Below are 20,675 nucleotides of genomic sequence, written 5' to 3'. Positions count from 1 at the left end.
AATTTCTGATGCGAGGTGCCAGTGCGGATAAAAATTAAATAAAAGCTTTTATTTTAACCCTTGAATGTCAGGAGCGTAAAATACCTTAATTTATGACTATATGACGTCAATATGTAGACCAACCCGGAAGGCTAATTCGTCTTGAGTACCCTTGGGGATTTCTTGTGGGATTTTACAATAGCAGTACACATCGGTGCTGTATGCAAACTATTGATTAATATTTAGAGTTTAATAGTTTTTAATCTCCCATGGAAATAATGTGTGCTGCATGATTTACAGTGTCAGCATAACTTGAAATATTTTCTTCATCTGTTTTATTTTCTGTCTCTCCTTTCTTGACTCTGTTAATGTCCATATCATCCGGGATATTTACATTTTGTAAAAAGTTTGAGTGAGGCACATATTGTTCTACTGGTAGAACTTCTACCAGTAAACACACAGAGATGTTGTGAAGGTCAATGTATTTGTGCATTAAGTGAAAAGAATCGACTCAAAACAGTGATTCGTTCACAAATCATGCATCACTACTAGCTTTGATTCCAAGCAGCCAACAGAAAATAAGACACTCACAACATGATTAATGAAATACTGCCTTAAATCATTTTTCTTAGGTACAATATATGGTAATCACTCTCGTCAGACAAGAAATAAATCAGTAAAATTAGATGAAATCAGCTTGTTAATTGGCTTGACCCGCAATTACCATGTAATGTAGATCATAGTTAATTTGTTAGTTCTTTGTGAAGGAGTTTTGTGAAAGGAAAATGTATATTTCTCTTGGCCACTTGTTTTGATATTTTGTAGTACTCTTTCCTTTTTATGCTGTTTTACTGTTTAATTTGGCTGGAAAGCCTTCTGAACACATATAGTATAGAGCCCATGGGGGAAAAAAGCTGTTTCTACAAGATATGTGGGTATGTAGCAATTGACTTAAACTTACTGTGAGAAATGGTTTCTGCATTGGAAACTGTAGCCTTGGTTTTTCTTACCATAGTAACTGTTGTTTCCACCTCAACACCATAGATTTTTTTCTACAGTCGTTGTTCCCACAGTTCATGGCTCCTGTCTTCATTGCCAGTCTACCCATTTACCAAGCCAATTTCATCAAATTTTACTGATTTATTTCTTGTCTGATGAGAGCATTTAGTGTTTATGTACCTAAGAAACTTTATTCGAGACAGTATTTCATTAATCATGTTGTGACTGAGTGTCATATTTTCTGCTGGCTGCTGCGGATCAAAGCTAGTGATGGATGATTTGTGAATGAATCGCTGTTTTGAGTCCATTCTTTTCAATGGACTGTTCAAACGGGCTGCATAGCCATGTCTGATTCGTAAAGAATCATACTTTTGGCATGGTTCTTTCGGTGACCCCGTGTTCAAATTTTATGAATATTTCCATTTTGTACCACCCAAATCCTGAAGGATAACTAAGTGGAACCAGTGCATGACACAGATATTCATTTGAAACTGTGGCACAATTCAGAAAAATATGGCATAAATGTAGTATAATAAATGTCATATTTACATTTAAGAGCCATATAAATAATAGTTTGACAGGTTTAATGTGAAGTCAATTCATATTAGAGTTACATGTCTAACAACGGATTTTTTTTTTAATGGAAATTCTGTTATTAATTAAATAATTAGCTAATTAATTTACATTTTTTTGGTGGATAATATCACGTTTCAGCATCGTAGTAAATATAAGTGTAACAATTTGCACTACCCTGGTAATTTTTTGTAAGACATGCAAATTTATGTGAGAAATTGTATTAGCGTTGTGGATGTAATCAGCTTTAGTTCGTCTTAATGTGAATTCAGCTGGGAATCTCAAGCTGAACGTATTGCCAGAGATTTCATGCTGTACTAGACAAAAGCACATTTTGTAAGCACGGATTTGGGAATATCCAGTTGAAGAAATGCTTAGCGCAGTCAGCTGAGCAGAGAAGCATTTCTCTCTTTTTTTTTCTACAAAACACAGACATGGCCTCTAATGCTTTTAAAAAAGAAAAAAGTTACTTCTAAAGTGAGAAATGCTGATATTTGGCTTTAAAAACCCTGACTAGGTGAACTGGACTGGTAGTTTTATGACAGATTTAAAGGAATGGTTCATCCAGAAATTGATGAAATTTAGCATTCCATCACTTGCTCAGCAATGGATCCTCTGCAGTGAATGGGTGCCATCAGAATGAGAGTCCAAACAGCCGATAAGTTGACAAGTAATTCACACAAATTCCAGTCCAACAATGAATGTCTAGCGAAGAGAAAAGCTGCATGTTTGTAAGAAACAAATCCATCATTAACACATTTTATCTTCAAACTGTTGCTTCTAGGTAAAATACAAGTCATAATATTGCTTTCTCCGGTGAAAAGGTCATTAATCAGGAACAGATCAAGCACAATTTGCAAGTACAAAACAGTTCTAAAATACGAAACAAATTGATATGAAAGGGACAACGGGATGGACTTTTTCACTGGAGGCAAAGTGTTATTATGGATTATTGATTTGTATTTTGGCCAGAAAACTTCTTGATGATGGATGAGTTTCTTACAAACTTGCAGCTTTTCACTTCACCAGACGTTTATTGATGGACTGGAGTGGTGTGAATTACTTGCCGATTATTGAGATGTTTTTATCAGTTGTTTGGACTCTCTTTCTGATAGGGGTGCTCCGATCACGATCGGCCGATCGTTATGCGCATCTCGTCAGTAAAGCCGGTTTTCTAATCAGCGGTTAATTCCATCAGGTGCGTGATTTCACATAGAGCAGCTGTTACTACACAGAGCCGTTGTTAACTGAGAAGATGCGCCAATAAATGCTGAAAATTAACGTGATTTGCGCATCTTCTCTATTAACAACGGCTCTGTGTAGTAACAGCTGCTCTATGTGAAATCACGCACCTGATGGAATTAACCGCTGATTAGAGAACCGGCTTTACTGACGAGATGCGCATTAACGATCGGCCGATCGTGATCGGAGCACCCCTACTTTATGACGGCACCAATTTACTGCAGGATCCATTGCTGAGCATGTGCTGTAATGCTACATTTCTCCAAATCTGTTCCCATGAAGAAGCAAACTCCTCTACATGTTTAGTTTACTAGTGTAAAGTTGAGCCAAATGTAAATTTTTGGGTGAACTGTTCCTTTAAGGACAGCTGAAGATCAAACTGACAGCTCAAGGATACTTCTCACCGAGACCTGCCCAGCGGTGGTTTTGCATCGCCGCTGTGCGATGAGCGATAAGAATGTATATGTGAGACACTGACAAGGGTTCATCTTTGACAGAGGCAAGATTTCAATCACATCTGATAATTTCACACCCCATAAGCCATCTTGTCTGTCTCCACGTTAGATGTCCTCACACGTGACGAAGCGTCTGCCTCGCCTCTAATTCACCACAGAAGCTCTGATATTGCTCTGTATCTACTTTTTAGAAACCCTTTCATGTACTCTCAACCCAAGCACACAGTGTTTGAAGTTTGCAGACGATAACAACAGTTGTTTCAGAGCGCTGATAGCAGAAGAGCTTTGACATATTGTGGAGTCGAACCTGAATGCGGGGTCGTTTCCCGGATAGGATCTTAATGTCATTGGCATTCCTGGCATGTTCTGATGTTGTAGCAGCGGCGTGATAAGACAAACACAGCGAGAAGGTCAAGAGGCGGCCGCAAAGCGGATGGTGGAGGGTTTGGCGAAGGACACCTCTGGACGGAGCAGGGCGACCGTGGACAGATGCAATGGACTTACAGGTGCATTTGGAGGCTCGCCAATCGCTTCCACTCAGATTGGAGTGACATTGTGAGTTTGTAATGCTTTTATCTCGCGTCGATGATCACTGATGGCCAGTGAGGGATCAGATGATGCTTCTGCATTTAGATGCTTCCTGTCTGAATTTGGGTTTTTTCAATGTCTTCAAAATATTGGAGATTAATAAAACTGATTGAATGTGAGAAAAAAACATGAAAAAAAAAAAATGTGTATTATTTCAAATGCGATAAACTGAAATTATAAACTAAAATGTAATCTAAACTAAATAAAATATGTTATATAGAAAAATACAAATAAATATTAACTAAAAATAAAAAAATAGTAATTGCTAATAATTATTACTTAACAAACTTAAGCTAAAATGTCCTACTTTAAATCTATATAGACATAAAAAACAAACAAACAAAAAAAAATGGCAAAAACAAAAAAATGTGTCAAAGCAGCTTTACAATAATAAACAGTATCTATATTGCACAGTTCATCAAATATGTCTTTAAAGGCAGCTCTACAGGAGGCTAGAGCCTGTTTATGAGTCATAACTCTAGTTTTGAAAAGACATATCCAGTATAGTGTAAATAATTTAATTCAGCATCTTTATGCCATTGCGCAGTATACAATATGTCATTATTTGAAGCAACAGTCAGATGTTATTTAATTGCAAAGTGGCTGTAAATAAGATCATTTTATTTCAGACAGAAATGAAAGTGTGAAGAGAAGCATGACAGAAATAAAAACGGGGTGTCTCTCACCTGAATGCGTGACATGTCAGATCATCCGCTTTCATTGTAGAAAGTTTGTTGGTTATAATTGGAGCAATCTAGTTTTATGCCATTTAACATAATTATAGCCAGACAGGGTCGAAAACCATGTGATTAAGACATTATTCTGCTCTCACAGCCACTTCCTAGATATCTTTATTAGTACAAAACTGCTTTTTCTTCAGCGGAACGGGACTGGATTGGGCCCCGGTGTTATGCAGTGTCTCATCTTTGTCCACTTACACTTTAACTGACAGACTTCCTAAGTAACATATCGTAAAGATGTTATCGCGAAAGCTTCCTCCAGCCCTCAACGCTGCTATAAATCTACAGCCATGGCTGTGGTTTAAGGTGCAGTCTTTACGGTCATCATGCAGTGAGTGCAGTGCTTGAGATAAAGCTGCCAGTCTAGGTCAGAGGCTGAAAGACAAAGACAACAGACGAGCATCAGAGACGGGGAGAAAAACACCGACGCAGGTTGACCTTGTAGTTTGTACACATCACGTCTCTGGGTAATTGCATGTTAATGGCTGTTTCCAGTCCTCTTGTCAAAGGTCCTATTAATATTTCATTCAGAGACGGAGTGAACGAGAAGTGAACAGCTCGAATAGTAGCTATACTGACAAATGAGAGTGACGTGAGGTACAACCAGACAGACGGGGAGAGTGAGAGAAAGAGAGAGAGAGAGAGAGCGATGGAGGGAGGGAGGGAGCTGGAGAGAGAGACAATAGCTGCAATTAGTCAGGTGCTGAGAGTAAAGGCTGTCACAAATATATTTTATCCTTTAATGATACTTGTGGTGACTGTGTGAAAAGTGCAATATTTAACCCAATTACATTTTAGACTAACAACAAGCATTACAAATTCAGTGCAGCATTATTGTACACATCATTTTTCCTCATTTATCCTAACTTTTGAGTGGAAAGATTTAGCAATACACTGATATAGGGCTGCTTTTCCCAAAGGCATTGTAAGAATAAGTAGATCTCATAGACCAATTTTGTTTTTTTTGTTTTTTTATAGCCAAACCTCTTTGACCTAGAATGTTTATTTTAAGTTCTTCTAGAGATTTTTAGTTAATATTTACATGTTCATGGTTCTCTGACATTGGTTAATGGTCATATTTCTTAGTTTTTAGTAAGTGTTTTATCTTGATTGTTTAATTTTAACATTTTAATGATTCAGTTATTGAAGTCTCTGCAGTGATCATATTTGACTTTTATATACATAAATGTAGTTTTATTTACATTAAATTGTATTTGAATATATATTAGTATTAATATATTAGTATTAACTTTTAGTTTAAGTTATTGTATTTATTATAGTTATTGTATAGTTATAGTTATATATATATATATATATATATATATATATATATATAGTGTGTGTGTATATATGTATATATATATATATATATATACACACACACACACACACTAAATAACTATAACTATTTCTTAATTTTCCATCTAATATTTATATTTTGTTTCAGATTTATTTAGATCAATGAAGACAGCATTTGTTAATTTTTGCTTTTGTTTTCTTAAACCTATTTCTATTTTTAGTTCAAATATATTAATTTCAATTTAAAAAAAATTTTTTCATTTTCATTTTTTTTCTTCATTTAGTTGCCAAGGCAGTATTTCAAAGTTTTCCATCTAATATTAATATTTTATTTCAGCTTTATGATCACTGAAAATGATTTTAAGAATTTTAGTTTGTTAACGATAACAACGCATAAGCTGACATCAGAGAATCATGAACATAGTACATTGTTAAATTATTGAAATATTAACTGCAAATCTCAGGTGTACTTCATGTAAATGTTTTAGGACGAATGACTAATAAAAATGAAGGAAATTCCTATTTTTTTTGTTTAGTTGTTTCCACTGACTCCTGTCCAGTTATATTTGGTCAATCATCCTTTCAGGGCACAACCACATTTCGAATAAACTTTGTCAGTGTTAACCTTCTTCCCATACCAATCCATTTAATAAGATGTTCTCCAAAGGACACAGTGGTCCGATGCAGTTCACTACGTTCAGCTCATTCATTATCCAAGAGCTGGGCCTCTGGATCCCAGGATGAAGAGGATGAGAAAGAGAGAGATCTCAGGCTGTGTGTGTGTGTAGGTCTTATTACGTAACCGTCTCTAGATCAGTTCAGTCACACTGGGAGTCTGGGATAGGTTTTCCGTGCGTCGGCACAGTCCTGTTTCCCTCTGCTTTGCTGATCTCTTTATCTTCTAAGCAAGCACGTCTGTTGCCCTCCTTTTGTCTATGTTTATTTTGAGTGTTTATGGTGAAAATAAAAATCACCATTACTGTGTCAGGAAGACCATGGATGAGTAATGATAGCATAGAGAGAGGCGTTATGGAAAAAGAGACGATTCATATTGGAGGACAGGAGCAAGGTCATACCCTGAAGCAAATGTGAGGGCTGTTCGTTTGTGTTCACAAGGGTTTTTGCTAAATCTTGGGAAATAATTTAATTGCAATTCTAGTCTAATGACACAATCATTAGAAATCTTGGTTGAAACTTGGGGTCAGATGAAATGAGAGTTCAGATAGGGATGCTGGAGAGAAACAAAAATGGTGATGAATGGAATTGAAAAAGAGAAAATGATTGTTCAAAGCTTCAAGCCATATGGGCGGCATTTTGTCTTCATATGAAGAATTTTGTAGGGAATTGGGGAAATTCAAGAAGAGGGACTCTGGGATTGATGATGTTTCGAGGCACCATGTGAGATGGAGGGAGGGCCGCTGATTTGTCGAGCATCTGTTCTGGAGAGAAATGAGGCAGTGCTGTCACCCAGTGAATTCAGTGTCCGAATTCTGTAACATCTGTCCATTTTTGGTGTCATTTTTCATGTCAGTAGCAGTAAATAATTGTTTGGATTCTAATATGAACAAACACAAGTGGCTTTGAGTCTTTGAGGTTTATCTTCACAGACTGTGCGTACACTATTCATATCTGCTTGTCTTGAGGAAATCTTACACAGTTCACCCTAATTCTCCCAACATTTTTCATTGGTCTGACTAAATGATAGTTTTGCTGTTGAGATGCAATGTTAAGTAAGCCTCAATGATAACACTTTTTATGTGAGTTAACCTACAAATGGTTTAGCCTACTTGTTATAACATAATAATAATAAAAAAATTAGAAGTTTAAAAAAGTCACTGCTGCTATTTTTTCAGTGAAAACATAAAGTGGACTATCAAGCTCCAAAATGGAAAAAAGAACGAAAGCGGAAAAAACGAACAAATAAATAAATAAATACAGAATGTTTTTTTTTAGTAAATATAAATAATGTTACATTATAAATGCATTTAAATGTATTCATTGTAATCAATTTTATGTGTCCTTGCAGAATAAAACTATTAATTTCTTTAAAACCAATCTCGCCCAAAGAATTTGAACAGTAGTATAACAGTTGGGATGCATACATTGAAAAAAAAATAATAATAATTTGGATAGTATGTACTACTTTTCTGCTGATTTTTAGAGCCTAACAGCTTCTGTGTTTTCACTATATTTTTCCATTGTTCAAGAAGCCTCTGTGCTCCCCAAAAGAAGGTAAGCCATACAAGTTTAAAGTGACATGAGGGTGATTAAATTAAGATTTTGGGGCAAAATTATTCCTTTAAATGTAATCCATTCTGATGTCTCTAACGTTTGTAAGGATTCCAGCTATGGGCTTCAAAGTATGTGTAAAATCCTCTGAATGGAAATTAACCCAGTCAAGTGAAATCTTACCTGAAAACCAGGCATGAGAGAAAGAGAGAAAAGGAGAAAGCGTCCCAGTAGAGGTCAGTAGCACAGTTCGGGCAGCTTGAAATTATGGGCACTTTGTAAATTTTGCACAGATAGCAGAAAATGACAAATGGCATGCAGAATGCAGCTCATGGAAATACATATCAGAGCATGCATTTAAATTAAAGGAATAGGTGCAGTGTTATAATACCATTTTAATGGGTGTTGAACTACTTTGGAAAATATTTGAGTTTACATTAAAATTCAAAATAAAACCACAAAATATTCAAATATAATTAAGTACCTGTCCTTTGTAAAGTATTTATACTACTGTTTTAAAGTTTTAGGGTCAGCAGAATTTATTTATAATTTTAAAGACCTTCTTATGCTCACTAAGATGCATTTATTTGATCAAAAAGTAAAAACAATATTTTGAAATTTATGACGTTAAAGCTGAATTTTCAGCATCATTACTCCAGTCTTCAGTGTCACATGATCCTTCAGAATTCATTCTAATATGCTGATTTGAAGAAACATTTCCGATTCATATCAATGTTGTGCTGCTTTATGTTGTGGAAAATATGATAGGTTTTTATTTTAGGATCCTTTGATGAATAGGTACTTGAAAAGAACAGCATTTATTCAAAATGTAAACATTTTTGTAACATTTTATTTGTTCTTGCTGTCACTTTTGATTCATTTAATGCGTATTTGCTAAATAAAAATAGAAGATTTTTTAGGAAAAGAAAAATAAAAAATTCATACTGACCCCCAAACCTCTAACGCATTTAACTCATGGTTAAAACAATATAAAAAAGTATACAGTTTTCTTCAATAAAATAAAAATAATAGTAATAATTGTTGCATGTCATTGTGGGGATATTAAATTCATACTGTGATATTTTGGTCATGTCACCCACTCCTGTGACAAGCTGGTACAGTGGACAGGAGCTCTTAACGGTACACACACACACACACACACACACACACACACACATATATATATATATATACAGAGAGACAGATGCACACACTCACCCTTGTCAAGAAACAGATGGTGAGACACGTCTATTCTCAGACAGGCAGGTAAGGTATACAAACACAGACTGTGAAAGAACAAGACAAATGCTTGCATGCACACACACACACACAGAGTAATATCTAGTTGTATAATCATAAAAATGAACAATCACTCACTGATGATACCTGAATTCATTACTGGTTGATTGTGTGTGTGTAGCTCAGGTTTGCCCCTGAGGGTCTTCTGCACAAAGATAATACATATGCCTACATTGTGTGGACCGACTTAACAGTCCCCATGTGAAACTTCATAATAAACATACTAATTATTGTCTAAATGAAAATGTAAAAATGCAGAAAGGCTTGTGAGTGTGAAGTGTAATATCATTAGCTTTGTATAAAGACGATATGGAATGCTCGCTCCACTGTGATAGAAAAACAAATGGGCTTTTTGTGGTCTTACTTTCCTGTGGGTGTGACTTGAGATTGGTTTTAATGATGTTCAACCATTAGTATGAGTGACGTGACATTCAGCCAAGTATGGTGACCCATACTCAGAATTTGTGAAAACATAACTGTTTTCTACATTAATAATAATAATAAATTTTTCTTGAGAAAATCAGCATTTTAGAATGATTTCTAAAGGATCACGTGACACTAAAGACTAGAGTAATGATGCTGAAAATTCAGCTTTGATCACATGAATACATTAGATTTTCAAATATATTGAAAAACAATATTTCATTCGGACTCTGCATGAATCAGAGGTAAAAAAAAAAAAAAACTATAAATACTGTTCAGTTTCTTGCACAGACCGATTGTTTTGTGTCTTTACACATCATTGTATTGTCACGAGCAACAGGGTTTAATTGGGTTTTGTGTATGTTTTTTTTTAGTTTTTTTATTGTATGTTTGGCAGTGATTCCCATCTACCTCCATTATAAGACTGACAGACTGCAACAGTTTGTGTGAAAAATCTTCATTTGTGTTCTACTGAAGAAATAAAGTCACCTACATTTTGGATGCCCTGGGGATAAGCTGATAAACATTAAGTTTTCATTTTTGGGTGAACTATCCCGTTAGAATAGCTTAAATGGTTCTTTGGATTCCCATTTTCCACAAGTTGATATGATTCTTTAGGGTCTTAATGAAAATTCAGAAACATACTTTGGTTAAAATTTCAATGGTAGTGTAAAAAAACGACAATTTTACCCTGTAAAAATAAGCTCTGTTTTCAGCAAGCTGTTTTAGTTCATGTTGCTTTAAATAATAATGAGCTCTGCTGACCCCACCCCTCTCTTCAGTGAGGAAGGAGCAGTACTGTTTACTTTAGCCGAGAAACTTGCTTACTAGCATATATTAGGAAAGGCATTTTGCAAAGATTCATCAAATACCCTAATACTTACTACTTCTGATGATGAAGCTCAATCTTGAATGATTTACGTGAACATACCCGCATTTAGGCAGATCGGGAACTCATTCCCTTCAAAAACGAAAGTAACGTTAATCCTCTGCGTCTTCAGATATCGGGAGATATCATCTCAGATAGCGTGAGTAAATGACGACTGCTGTGTTCATTATTACAACAGAGCACCTCAATCGCTTCATCAAATACATTCTTGTCTTCCCCTGCACCGGAGTCAACACAATGGCGGACAGCTCGCAGCTCACTCAGGGCGGGTCTAAGGTAAGACGTCGATTAACTATTGTGGGAGGGGCCTGTGCTGAACTAAGTCATTCTGACAGGAATCTCAGAACAGCCTGATTTTAAAAAAGGGATTAAAAAAAAAACACTGAAGTCATCGAGGTAGTTAAAAAGCTCCTCGGTGGCAAGGCACCAGTGGTGGATGAGATCCGCCCGGAGTACCTCAAGTCTCTGGATGTTGTGGGGCTGTCTTGGCTGACACGCCTCTACAACATCGCATGGCAGTTGGGGGCAGTACCTCAGGACTGGCAGACAGGGGTAGTGGTCCCTCTTTTCAAGAAGGGGGACCGGAGAGTGTGTTCCAATTATAGGGGGATCACACTTCTCAACCTCCCCGGGAAAGTCTATGGCATGGTACTGGAGAGGAGAATTCGGCCGATAGTGGAACCTCGGATTCAGGAGGAACAGTGTGGTTTTCGTCCCAGTCGTGGAACACTGGACCAGCTCTATACCCTTTCCAGGGTGCTGGAGGGTTCATGGGAGTTTGCCCAACCAGATTTGTTTTCTGGATTTGGAGAAGGCATTCGACCGTGTTCCTCGCAGCATCCTGTGGAGGGTGCTCTGGGAGTATGGGGTCAGCAGTCCCCTGCTTTGTCACTGGTTATGTTCAAAATATTTTAGAGGAATTTTTACAGAATTTCTAGGCGCAGCCAAGGGCCAGAGAGTGTCCGGTTTTGGGGACCATACGATTTCGTCGCTGCTTTTTGGCATCCTCAGACCAGGACCTTCAGCATGCACTGGGACGGTTTGCAGCTGAGTGTGAAGCAGCTGGGATGAGAATCAGCACCTCCAAGTCCGAGGCCATGGTTCTCTGTCAGAAAAGGGTGGATTGCCCTCTTCAGGTTGGTGGAGAGTTCTTGCCTCAAGTGGAGGAGTTCAGGTATCTTGGGGTCTTTTTCACGAGTGAGGGAAGGATGGAGGAGCTCAGAGTAGAGCCATTGCTCCTCCACATCGAGAGGAGCCAGGGAGGTGTTCCAGGCAAGTCCCATCGGGAAGAGGCCCCGGGGAAGACCTAGGACATGCTGGAGGGACTATGTCTCCCGGCTAGGGGTCCCCCCGGAAGAGCTGGAGGAAGTGGCTAGGGAGAGGGAAGTCTGGGCGTCTCTGCTTAGACTGTTGCCCCCGTGACCTGGCCCCAGATAAGCGGAAGATGATGGATGGATGGATGAAAAAAAAAACAGGCAAAAACTATTTGTCAATAGGACAAAAATAAACTTGAATAATTAAAAAAAATGTACAGAATTAAATTTTTCCAATAAACATATCTGTTTGAAAGATGTTATATGTATTATTCTTGGAAAACAAGGCATACATACTAATTTAAAAAGGGATTTTGTTCCAGATATACTATAACATTACATTGGTTGTCAGTGTAGCATAATAATAAATGTTGCATGAAATGCTACACAGACCCAAAGACAACAACTTGGTACTCCCCACCATGAGTGCTCAAATGAGCACACAAACACACACACAATCTGTGCTGCTGTTGTGGACCCCTTCGGTACCCTGAGGTTCATCAGTAGTCTGCTCACTGCTGGAACACACTGCTTATCGTCTGCTGTTTGCTTTGCCACAACTGTAAAACAGGTTGGTCTACAGAGAGACCAAGACAACCTTTCCTTCTCCCACCACATCTGACTTCTCAATCTCTCCTCCCGCCTAATAAATTTATTCTCTCTGTCTAGCATTCACAATGCACAATAAAGACTTTGTTTAGAGTAGAAGTCAAGAGAAAAGATGTTTAGGATGTCTGCCTGCTCATTCTGTAGGTCTGTAGTGATGTTTTAGATGTTGAACGAATCTTTCAGTAAACAAATCATGTTCACTTCCATACACTGACATGACATCTAGTACATCTCTAATCTAATTTTTGGGCTCGGTTGACGATATTCATTACAATATATATGTATTTTGATGTACTGATATCAGTTATTAGATTCTAAAAATTATATTGATGCGTGAACAAAACTTCACTGAACATTATTTGTTACGCACCTCTCATCATTTCTTTCTTTAATGAAACAATGTCTCAGCTTTCAGATTCTGTCCATTTTATGACTAAATTCAAACAAGAAAATATTTTGGCATGCTTTAATCAGTGTGATGTGACCACTGTTCTGCAAGTTGATGGAAATAACCAATCATCTCTCATGCTTTTTACTGCTACTAGTTATATATACATGAATGAACATCAGAAGGTATGTTGAAAGAAATAATACAGATTTATAAAATGCTTTGTGTCTATAATAATCGCTTAATAGGTCATTCAGCTGCAGAAAGATGTCAATAAAACAGCTTAAAAACAATGTGCGCGTAACACAATACAATTACCTCAGGAAAGCTAATCAGTATCAATAACTCATAAGTTAGGAAGAAAAATACCTTTAGAAAGCAGCATTTTGCTAAATATAGGCTCTGTATTCTTTATATTTTTATTTAATCTGTTAGTGTCAAATTTATTGTATGTTTGAATAAATCTGTCTTTAAAACAAGTATTTAAATGTTAAATGTCATTTAAATGTATATATTTAAGAAAGAAAATGGAGTAGAAACATTCAAATGTTATCTAACACTGCCTTACAGGCAATTTAAATGTTTCTATACAATGTTTTTGATCTGTTGATCAGTATATCTAAAAATAGCTTAAATGCAAGTGAATTTGCAATTTAAATTTGAATTTTCTACCAAGAGAATAAGTTTCTTGTATAGTTTACAGCCTTACCTTAGAGATAGTTTTCCTTGAGAAAAATGTACATGTACTTTACCTGATATATCAAAATGAATTAATATTGAATTGAAGCAAATCAAGAGCTTGTGAATTGGAATCTAATCCCTGATAAAGATATTATATACTGTAGAGTATTATAGTATGCTATTCCAAACATAGCCCAATTATTGTGTGTGTGTGGTTGTTGGTGCATGTTGAGCACCATGTGCACTCTGAAGAGGATGTGGTGGAGATCTGTGAAAGGCCTGCGGATGCTGGTGCTCATTGAAGATCAGTGAATTATTCACAGAATCTAGCAAGAAGCTTTTTAAGGACTCTACAGATTACACCGTAAAAGGCATATCATTTCTGGCTGCTTTTATGTGTCACCACAGAGTACTGGCTCTGTTTCCAAAATCTAGTAAGCTGTCTATTGCCTACATGCTGGCTTCTAAGACAACACCTTTATTAAAATGGAACTCATAAGTGACTTTTTTTAAACATTCTATAGATGTGTTTTCATGCATGTGATACTCTAATAAGCATGAAGCATTTGTGCATATATTAAGTAATATAATACATTTTTTATGTGAGTTTGGATTTTTTTTTTTTTTTTGCATGTGTGATTTTTGAATTAATTATACAATTTAGACTTTTTTTTAGCATGGCAGTGCATTATGGGAAAGCCTTTTGCATTAAAGATAAATGGTGTTTCTGAATTTGGCCTTCAGAAGCTATCTTAAAAGACATTTCAATAATCAATATGATGACATAAAATGCTGCCTACATAGGAATCTTTGGAACAAAGCCATTTTGGTACGCATATGGATCTTGCAATTTGCAGTGATTAGAGGGGAATAGCGTTAGACTATTTGCCTGGAAATTCTAGAAAGGATACTAAAGAAAATGATATTGCATTACTGTTAGAACTGTTGGAGAAGGTATGAAAGTTTGACAGAAGTGGAAATGACCTTGTAATCGGGCAGAAAGCAGTCCGCTGTGAATGATAAGCCTATATCTGCTGCACACAGTGTGTTCCCTTGTGCCTGCCAGTGAGTTTGTGTCAGTGGTGGACGAAGTACACAAATCAAGTACTTGAGTAAAAGTACAGATACGTATAGTAAAATATTACTCCAGTAAAAGTAAAAGTACTCCTTTTTCAATTTTACTTAAGTGAAAGTACAAAAGTACTCAATTTTTTATGTACTTAAGTAAAAAAGTACTGCAAGATAGATGTTTGCAATTTTATATAGGCTACTTAATTTAATTTTAGCACATTTTTTATAATCCTACTGCTCAAAATACCTTGGATTTTCCACTATATGGAGTCAAGATATATTTTTGTTGTTGATATGGACTACGTTGATGAGAGTGATGTTAACTGTGAAGCTTACACTGTGATGTACCTGAGAGAAAACAGAGATGACTATCTGATCTTCACCAGTAAGAACAAAGTATTTTAAAGTTAGTTGTTTTACAGAACATCAAAGTTACAGCACAGACCAAAAGTTTGGACACACCTTCTCATTCAAAGAGTTTTCTTTATTTTCATGACTATGAAAATTGTAGAGTCACACTGAAGGCATCAAGGGCTATTTGACCAAGAAGGAGAGTGATGGGGTGCTGCTCCAGATGACCTGGCCTCCACAGTCACCGGACCTGAACCCAATCCAGATGGTTTAGGGGTGAGCTGGACCGCAGACAGAAGGCAAAAGGGCCAACAAGTGCTAAGCATCTCTCGGGGAACTCCTTCAAGACTGTTGGAAGACCATTTCAGCTGACTACCTCTTGAAGCTCATCAAGAGAAGGCCAAGAGTGTGCAAAGCAGTAATCAAAGCAAAAGGTGGCTACTTTGAAGAACCTACAATATGATATATTTTCAGTTGTTTCACACTTTTTTGTTATGTATATAATTCCATATATAATCCACATGTGTATATTCATAGTTTTGATGCCTTCAGTGTGAATCTACAATTTTCATAGTCATGAAAATAAAGAAAACTCTTTGAATGAGAAGATGTGTCCAAACTTTTGGTCTGTACTGTATATATGACATGATAATAAGGCCTGAAGTTAGGAAGAACATTTTAAGGAAAAAAATAATAAAAAAAATTTCATAATGATTTTTTCCTTCTCAAATCTTGTATGTGGTTTAAAAACACCCCTGGCCAAACGGGGTGCATCTCTTCCCACTGATAATTACTGTAGTTACCATGTTCTGAACATCACATCCTTTCTTTTCTAACCAGATGTAATCTATATTATGTAATCTATAATCTATATATATATATATATATATATATATATATATATATATATATATATATATATATATATAGGTGGCTGAATAAAAATATGTGGACATTATTTATAAAAATTACATCAACTTAGCACCAACAAGCTTGTTAGCTAGACAGTTAGCATCAGCTAACAATATTTACTTATTTTCAGTACGATGAACATTCATGTCTGTCTACTCGTCTAGTTAATCCAAACAATATACATATGTATAACGTTACTTTCGATAAACAATATAAAAACAGACGTCACATAGGACATTTTAATAAAACTGTTAACATTACGGCAGCGGTGAATTTGAACGTGCATGAGTTATTGTATTTAATCTGTGTTGTTTTATGGGTTTTTTTGTTGTTGTTGTTTTTTGTTGTTTTTTTTACCTAAAATTGATGTGTCTGCATCGTCAGCACTCGAGCATTTCAGTGGGCTTAAATAGATCACTCTTTTCAACGGATTTAGTCCCCAAACAACTGACAGTTTTGACCTAAATATGATATTCAGTTACAATAATTAATCCAAAATTTCGACATTAATAACTTACTTTTAGCAACGTCAGAAGCACGCGCGCTCACAAGATCTCCCGGTTCTTACTTCTGGGGACTCGTCTCGCACTAAACGGTTCATTTGAATCAGTGAGTGGTCGACTCCAGAACAGCTGCAATCGGATCATTCTAATTCGTAAACGAATCGTTTGATGTGATTCGCGATCCGATTTAAAAGTTTATTTTGAAAAGATTCAGTTCGTTCATGATGAATCAGGCACCGCTTCTGCGTGTCGGAGCACGTGATATATTATAGGGAGTAACGACATGTTTTATGAAATGTAGTGAAGTAAAAAGTACGATTTTATGCTTTGGAATGTAGTGAAGTAAAAGTAAAAGTTGCTCAAAATAAAACTACTCCAGTAAAGTACAGATACTTGAAAAATGTACTTAAGTACAGTAACGAAGTAAAGCTACTCCGTTACTGTCCACCACTGGTTTGTGTATGTTTACCACATATGAGTTCATGTGGGTTGTGTTGCACGTGCGTTTGATGATGGGTTTTGGCCAGGGGCAAAGGTGCAAATGGAAGAAAAGGGAAGGGAAAAGTATGATTAAGCCTGTGTGTGTTTTTTAATTAATTAATTATGCATGGATGAGAAAGTGAGAGAGAAATGTGAGGATATTTTAGGCTAAAAATGGCCCTCATAACTGAATAATTTCCCTACAGGCACACAGTGACAGATAACGTATGACTCGTAAGCCCTAGACGCCAAAATTTTCAAAGAAATTAATAATTGTATTCAGCAAGGATGCTTTAAATTGATCAAATATTCCACAAAAATATTAAGCAGCACAACTGTTTTAAACATATAAGAAATGTTTGTTATATCTGACGAATCATGTGGTACTGAAGACTGGAGAAATAGCTGCTGATAAATAAGTAAAATTAAGAATGTAAAATATAAATTCAATCAAACTGTGTTTTGGAAAATTGAGCTATACTATTGTTAGAAGTTTGGGGTTTTTAAAGAAAATAATTGTATTGAGCAAGGATGCATTAAATTGATCAAAAATGTTTTTTTTTTTGTTTTGTTTTTTTTAGAAAATGAATTTTAAACCTTTTTTTTACTTTCTGTTCATTGAGAAATAAAGAAAACTGTATTACAAATTCTACAAAGTGATGCTAAAATTTCAGCTTTGCATCACAGGAATACATGTATTCAAATAAAAAACTGTTATTTAAAATGTCTATTATATTCCACAGTATTACTGGTCAGATAAATGAAGCCTTGGCGAGCACAAAAGACTGCTTAAAAAAAAAGTATTACTTAAAATCTGTGAGAAATCTTCTTGCAAAATAAGGGTTGAACCTATATGATTGTCACATGTCAATATGTCACTTCAAACATTGTTGTCAAAAGTCATATGTCGTCATCAAGTCTCTATAGTGAGTATCAGCCTTTGCTAAGTCATAGTCATACACCCTTAAAATTCTGACCCAAATCAGACTCAAGTTCATGTGCAATAGTGTTTTTATATTCCATTTATGTGAGCGTGTATCTGAGGTTAGTCGTCAGCACTTCTGTCCTTTAGCGAATGACAGCTCCAGTGCATCTCTCAGTGGATGGACGCTGATTCAGTGGCTGCTGTTTGTGGATGTTTTCTTGGGTTTGTGATTACTCAGCAGTGATTCACAGGGAGAATTCAAATGCCACGGTGGCCACCAGCACGGCTGTCCCAGCCCTGGAGTCAGAGTGGATCAGCTGGCAGCCGAAGAGAAGCCACGCTCTTATTATTAAGAGAAAACCATGTTTTTATCTGTGTACAAACTGTACACTGGAGCTGGGTGATTAATAATTGATCATTTTGGCTTCTAATGACAATGAAAACAAGATAATTAAGTTAAAATGATTATTTTGCAACTTTCCATTTGTTCGCTCTTTATGTTATTTCATGTTATAAATCCAACGCAACCCTTTCCAATATAGCGGTGCACTTTAGCTCCTTCCTAAATGTTTTGTAGTTTTCAGTAGTTTGGGAAATTGCATTACAATATTCATCTCATTTTTATTAATTTTTTCTTACATTGTTATATTTATATAAATATGTGTTATATAGTAATTATTTATTTAGTTTTTTATTATATTTTATTTTTTGTTCCTTTTAGTTTTATTTAATTAAAATGTAATTGTTTAATTAATTTTTTTATTTGTTTTAAGTTTAATTATACTATTACTGTATAGTTTATAAGTTCAGAATTTCAAAAAATCCACTTTCTTAAAAAATATGTTTATTTTAAGTTCAATAAATGCACGATGTTTCTAAAATCAAGCAGTCCTACTATAGCTACTTTTCATATTCAATCAATATAATATTATGTGTACCATATGTTTGTGTGTGTGTATATATATAAACTTATAAGTCTGTCTTTCTGATATATTTTATTTTTTTTTTTTATTATATCTTGTATTCAAAGCCCCATTTTAAACATTATTTTTATTTATTTACTTATTTATACAGTATATATTTATTTAAACTTTCTGGCAAATTATGGTTACTGTGCATTTGTGTATTTCTACATTTGTATATTGAGTATAGGAAATATATGCACATATTTACGCAAGTCTTAGTGTTGGCTGTTGTGCAAACAAAGATCTCACTGGAATATGTGTTTGGAAATGTAAACTGATATTTCCTACCGACACACATGTGGATCTTTGTGTGTGTGTGCAAATGCTTGGGCTTGGTCAAAAAATATCTGCTATTGTTAGTTGTGCTCTCCTTGTTTCAAAAATGAATCAGCATTGTGTTTTTCAGCACAAGATTTCTCACGTCTTTAGCTTCAAACTGAAAATCAATGGAAGTGTGCATGGACTCCAGTTGAAACACTTGCTGTTCATTTAGGAATCTCCAGTTTAATCTTCTGTTTCTGGGTTTTAAAGTTGGCTTTTCAGTTGTTTTGAGTGTGTGCGCTTCGCTCAGGGGCTTTATTGCCTGAGACTGTGCTCTAATAGAGCCGGGGTAATGAAGTTAGATAAATGCCAAGAAAAGATGCTTAGCTCCAGGTGAGAATTTAATGTGCTCATAATTGGGGTAATTTTATGACTCAGGATAATATACATATCCTCAAGCATTATAATTTTATTATATTTGAATGAAACCTAATTGAAGCATCTTCAGTCACGTGAAGCCTCATAAAATGCAACTGTCCTGAACTGCCTCCAATTTAAAATAATTTTGAGGACCAAAGAGGCTTGTGTGGGAAGCAGGTGTTTTGTATCTCGTTATTAAATTCTGTGTACAGTAATGTGCTGAGAGCTGCAGAACATTTACAGTGTTTGTACTGTACTGTTGTTTAGTTGCAAACCATATCTCTTCATAAAAGTGGACCACAAAGTTTCTGTACAGAAATAAGCCATGAATGAATTATGCATCAATCACAAAGGGTGTGTTTTTTGGGGGGACGTAACGCCCAATAAACCAATCAGTCTCATGCCCCATCCCTTGTAAAAGCAGTTGTGCAAACGTCATGGTGGGTTTGCTATTTACATGGCAGAATGTAATTTTTAAAGAGGTCATATGATGCTTTTTTTTAATATTTTTTTTATATCATTAGTTTGTGTATTTGTTTGTGTATTTAAACTTATAACAAAACATACTTACTGTTGCTGATTCAGAATCAGCAGATTGTTGAAAAGATAAAGAATATCTCTTTGGATTTGAGACTTTGCAACTTTACAGATCTTCTTTATGCATCAAGAGCTTGTAACACTCCAAAGAGAAAGGAGTAATTGAAATTGCATCATATGACCCCTTTAAAAATGTGTCCTTGTGTGTGTAAAAAAAAGTAAAGTTTATGTGCAATGTGCACTCGCCTATAGGCGCATATTACTAACATGTTCTTCAAATAACAAAGAAAAACTATTGTGCCAGACTTTAGACCAGGTTTGATTTGGTCTATGACGCAGTCTATTTGCAGTTCCTCAAAATAGCAACACGCCAACAGTGTGCCTGAACACACCTCTTTTTTAGACCGGCATGCCCATGGAGGCACAATGGGCACAAATGCATTTGCTGTTTAAACAACGCGGCACAGGACGGGAAAATGAGAACTGCGTCAGGCTGAAACTAGCAAAAACACTTGCGCCATGCCTTGCTCTGGGTTTATGATAG

At 35.8% G+C, this 20,675-nt stretch overlaps 1 protein-coding gene across 1 annotated transcript in view; it reads left to right on the top strand.

The window, feature by feature from the left end:
* The window catches only part of LOC127962501 (synaptotagmin-7), a 116,761-nt gene that overhangs the window by 1,109 nt on the left and 94,977 nt on the right, over positions 1-20,675 (top strand). The gene's annotated exons all lie outside the window — the stretch shown is intronic.

The sequence above is a fragment of the Carassius gibelio genome, chromosome B7 (assembly GCF_023724105.1).
Source record: "Carassius gibelio isolate Cgi1373 ecotype wild population from Czech Republic chromosome B7, carGib1.2-hapl.c, whole genome shotgun sequence".
In the NCBI taxonomy this organism is placed as follows: domain Eukaryota; kingdom Metazoa; phylum Chordata; class Actinopteri; order Cypriniformes; family Cyprinidae; genus Carassius; species Carassius gibelio.
This window is presented reverse-complemented; position numbering and strand designations above follow the sequence as displayed.